This window comes from Phocoena sinus, chromosome 2 (assembly GCF_008692025.1).
Source record: "Phocoena sinus isolate mPhoSin1 chromosome 2, mPhoSin1.pri, whole genome shotgun sequence".
Classification (NCBI taxonomy): Eukaryota; Metazoa; Chordata; class Mammalia; order Artiodactyla; family Phocoenidae; genus Phocoena; species Phocoena sinus.
Genome location: NC_045764.1, coordinates 103,257,922 through 103,263,176, shown reverse-complemented (window position 1 = coordinate 103,263,176; position 5,255 = coordinate 103,257,922).

Genomic DNA, 5,255 nt, shown 5'->3' with positions numbered 1-5,255 from the left:
ACAGCCCTTTCCCTCTTCTACAATGTGAGCCCAACTGAAATCTCCAGAGCTCAGAGTCTGGCCAGGCGTATGTCCTCTGAGTCCTACTACCTCACCACGCCATTCCCCTGCCATGCTTCGGTCATGCTGGGATTCCCACTACCTGGACCACATCCCTGCTCCCAGTGCTTCTCAAAGTCCTACCTTCCCTTCAAGCCCCACCTAGAAACCTTTGTTCCAGCTCACACTGAACAAGAGCTTCTCTGCCTTGGGGTTGTCCTGGATGTGGACCACACTGTGTAGCCCTGAGCCATCCTCACTTGGTTTCCAGTGTGCTACCTGTGGCTTCCTGATGGGAATGCCTGTGAGTCAGAGGCCATGTGATCTTCCTGTGGCCCCCACAGACCTGGGCATGCAGCAGTCTCAGCAAGGTGCCTGATTAAATGACTGACTGGGACCCAGATGGAGGGTGGAAGGAAGAATGAGACAGGCTGGCAGCTGGAAGAGAGGCATTCCTGGCGAGTTCATCAAACACTAATGCTCTGTCTTGAGACTGGCTACAGATACGGCTCTGTCTCTGTACCATAGGTGTTTTGCAGAGATGTATACATACTCATGTATGTGTAAAGTGTGTAGGCACATGTGCTCATGGCCACTCACCTGAATTTATGGTAAGAGTAGAGGTGGGGAGACAGGCGATGGTACCAGGGAGGCTTGCTTAAGAAAAGGGGGTCTCTGACTAAACAAAATAGAGAACCCCTTCTCCCCTTGGGGAGGGGCAGCCGATTACTCACCTCTTGGTTCCTCACTGAGCAATTACCAGCCACTCCTATTAAATCCCATGGTCTCTCTATATCCTGGGCTGATCCAGGCGTGGCAGCCAGGATACTGCCCCAGGATGCCTGTGAACAGGAGCAGAGGTCCTCGGGTGGCGGAGCCGGGGACCTGGGCTGGGTCCCCAGCTAGAGCCCAAACACAGAGAGAGCAGTGTGCAGGGCTCCAGGTCTAACACCGAAGTGCCCCAGATGACTCCAGGTTGCGGGTTTTCAGTTTGCCCGATTATTTCATAGCACAATACCCTGGCCATTCTCCTTCCGGAGGTTCCTAGGCCCTCTACATGCTAAGTCTGGCTCAAGCCCAGGGATGGTTAGAACTGCTGAAGGAACCTCGGTCAGTCCGCCTCGCTGAGGGCCTCAGTTTTATCTGCCCCCCCCTCCACACCCCAACTCCCATTCCCTAGGGCCAGCCCAGCTCCATTAGGCAGCTCCACCCAGGATCACTAAGAGCTTCAGGCCTGGACACACGCACAAAATCTAACCGACAGTTTGTTCTAATGGTCAAGCAGCTTCCACCTCAGGGCATCTTGTCGCGTCAGGTGTCCTCGGCCAATGTCACCACTTAGTCTGGGTGACTCCTGGTCGGACTCAGCACAGCGGCCTGTCAGTCATGCAGTGGTGTCTCTCCCGGCCTCAGGGGCTGGGTTGTGGGCCTGGACTTGGTCATGCTGTTCCCAAGGGCAGCCACAATCTAGGCGAAAGAGACCATTGGCCTGCTGGATCTCTGACCTACCTTGGCCCAGACCATCCCCTGAACCAAGTGGACTTAGTGGGACTGAGGGAGATGTGGGGCACAGAACCTATGGCAGGGAAACCACCTTACCTGCCTACAGTCAGGTCTGTGTTCCTAATGCCCAAAGCTGTCATTTAATATGTCTAGGGACATATAGTGTGTTGGAACCTTTATCTGTGCGAGCTCTAATGGCCTTAATTGCCCGTGACTATCCCCGTGTTACAGATGATGACACTGACTCAGAGAGGTTCCATGACTGACATCAACCACACAGCTGGGAAATGGAGGGGCTGGGTTTCAAAGTGGACCTCTGTAACCGACTCCAAAGCTTGCCAGGTTGCCCCTTGAATGCTCTCTGGGGCCTCCAGCCTAGATCCAGACTAGTCACCCCCACCCAAGCCTCTCTTTTAGTGAGTTGTGCCCCTCTAAACACTCCCTGAAGGCAAGATCTACCTTCCCCAGCACCCCAAACTAAACTGGGCCAGCCCCATCCCCCCAGGCCCCTCCGTCCAGCTGTCCACTGTCTATCGGAAAGCAGAGACTGGACAAGGGAGTGGGGGCAGAGCGCAGGGGGTCAAAGATTTGGAAGCCAGCAGGAAGACAAAAGAATGACAAGAAGGAACAGCTGTTTCTAAAGGGAAACCTGAGACAGGCACAAAGCTCAGGCCCTAAGCCCAGGCTCGTGTGGAGCCAGGGTAGGGATCCCCCCAAGGTCAGGGACTCTGGGGGCAGGCAGATAGGAGTGCTGGGCCCACTCCAGGGTGGGTCCCCTCTCCCATGTACACAAACAACCCGTGCCTCCTTCCTCTTCCTGGGCCAAGACCCCTGCCTCTTTCTACCCCTCTCCTGCTCCCATCCCTTTGGGTTTGGGGGCTCCTTTCTGATTTCCCTCTTTTCATGCTGAGGTCTCCTCTGACTTGTCCTAGTGCACCCCTCCTCCTCTCATTCCTGGTAGTAATTTTAGCAACTTTTCCTCTGAACTCCCGCTGGCATGTTCACAGCAAATGGCCCCTGTTTGGGCCTGACACTTGATCAGGGTGGTGACAGAGCCCAGACAAAGCAGTCACAATGCTGGGGAGGGGAGAGCAGGGGAGACAGATTACCTTCCTTCCACTCCAGGCCTTATTTGGTCTACCTTGGTGAAGCGGCCCTCCCTCGGGCCCCTCTTTATTTATAGCACTTCGCTCTGCTCTCCTTTGTCTTGTCTGCTATCACTCCAGTACACTCTGCACTCTCCCCACGCACCCGCCACACGAGGGGCCCCTGGCCCCTCGCTCCTCCCACCACGAACGGGCATGTGAGCAAAGGCACTGGCTCTAAGCTCAGGCCTGGATTTCACTTCTACAAACAGTTGAAGAGAGCTGTCTGGAGGAAGGATCTTTGTATCGGTCACTGTTAGATGCTTATTGACTAGAACAATGTCTGGCACATCGCTGTTCCATAAATACTCGTTGAATGAAGGAATCAGCGAAGCTGCTCAGTCTTCAAACAGTAGCGAGCTGAAGGAAGAGAATCATGATGGAGTCAAGAGTAGGTGCCGGAGGGCTGGAGAAACAGTGGGGATCTTTAGGACCTCAGACCCTCCAGTCTGTCTCCAAATTGGGGCACTGGGGCCGAGAGCCTAGAGGCAGACAGGCGAGTACTATTCTGAAGTGGGGTGTGGAGAACGGTAACACCATAATACCTCAAACCCAACAGGGGGGAAACAAAGTATGATTGATTTACTATTACTAACTGTAGAAAAGGCTTTCCAGTTCCACGCCACAGAGGCTGGCCCATGATGAAGATACTGCCTTTGAAACGGCTCAGCTATCTCCCAAACACTCTTTGTGCATCTCAATTGCCTGCATCTATGTCTGAGCCCTGGGAAACCGGGGTGGTGGGGGGGGGGCCGCAGCTTTAGCTTGGAAAGATGGAGGGGTGGATGAAAAGAGATTTTGCCCTTCATCACCAGTCCTGAGGTCCCTACCAGTGGACCTAATCGCTCAGCCCCTGGCAGGGCCTGGTCGAGAACCCCCAGAATTTGATCTGCTGAGCAGGGCCTGTGGGGACTACCCAGCAGCTGCATACCTTGACACTGCGGAGCTGCGGCTGCATTGGACGCGCAGCCCCTGCGGTTCATGGTCCGCCCCCCACTTGCCTGCTCCCTGCCCCTAATGCTGCTCAGCACCCTCATACTGTGTCTTGGTTACCAAGCAGCCCTCACCGAGGCCCCCACCTGGATTGGCCCTACCCTGCTGCACCGCCCGCCCCCCCCCACCGCCTTCAAAGTGTACCTGTGCTGCACCCCATCCCCCAGCCTGAAGCTGTCCTTCCAAGCAGACAGCTAATCAGATGGAGTAACCCACGTGCTCTGAAGAGCTGTGATTGGGAAGGAGGGGGAATTTCAAACCAAACCACGCAGTGGTTGCCTGGACACGGAGCCAGCGAAGCTTGCACACCCGGTTTGCCGGAGGAGTGGCATCGGCTACGTTCTGTGCTCACAAGGCTGAGCCCCAGCTCCCTTTCCTCCCCTCCTCTGTGGCTTCTCCTCAGGCCCCCAGGGAAGTGGGAGATCTTTCCTGTCCCTCTGCCCAACTTGCCAGAATACCAATCTCACCAGAGCCGGAGAGATATCACCCCACAGAACACAAGAGGGGTGTGGGCAGGCACAGCTGTCTTGGTTAGGCATCTCCTTCTAGATCAGGGCAGCTGTATTACCTATGGCCCTGGGCTAGGGCATTATGTACCTGTGGGCAGAGCTAGGAAAACGGGCAAAAGGCTCCAAACTAGGACCATCAGGCAGCCGGGTCCTGCCCTCTGCGCACAGTGGGTCCTCGAGTTCTTGGACTCCCAGCCCTCCTTCCCAGGCCTCCCTCCACTGGCTGGGCTCCATCTCCATCTGCTGAGCTCCTCTCCACTGCCCTTGAATCTTGCTGTCCTGACTGGCTGCGTGACCTTAAAGAAGGCATTTCCTCTCTCCATAAAGTGAAGGACTTGGACCCATCACTAAGACCTGTCTGGCTCTGAAGCTTGGTGACCTCAACACATCGCCCAGCCATCCAAAGAAATCAGTGCCCGAGCCAGAGTCCCCATCTCTAAGCTCCCTGGTCGTCATTCTTGCCATTTGGCTGGGAAACCTCCTTCTAGCTGCCCCCACCTAGCCCCTACCCTGGGCCCAACTCTGCCCTACCCCTCTGCTGCTGACACTCAGCCCCGTCCCATCTCACAGTTGGATGCAGGACCCAGGCCAAGGAGTAGGAAGGACACTGTGCAAAAGGAACCAGGCTGGTCCTGGGGGCAGGGGCCCTGAGGGCAGCAGTGTCAGGGGCCAGGAGAGCACGGAGTCGGGGGAGACGGGGAGCAGAGGGCCAGGGCCCTGCCTGCCTGAGGTCATGGTGGTCGCGGTCAGTTCCCTCTCCTGCCAGCTGTGGAATGTGAGGCCTGGCCTGGCTGTACTTGGAGCTTGTATTTTGGCTGTACTTGGAGCCATCCCCGCCCCCTGGAATCAGACCCTGCTCACTCCATGCCATAACAATGACAACCACTTCCAATTGTTTCCTAGCTGGAGGTGGCGGGGAGGGGAGCACGGTTTGGGAAGGAGGGGGGAGCCTGGGGGAAATGCTTCTAGTGACAACAGTCCTTTCTAAATCTGGCTGGGGACTGGGTGCAGGTGGGGGTGGGGGGTGCCCTGCTGCCCCATATATACAGCCCCTGACCAGGTCACT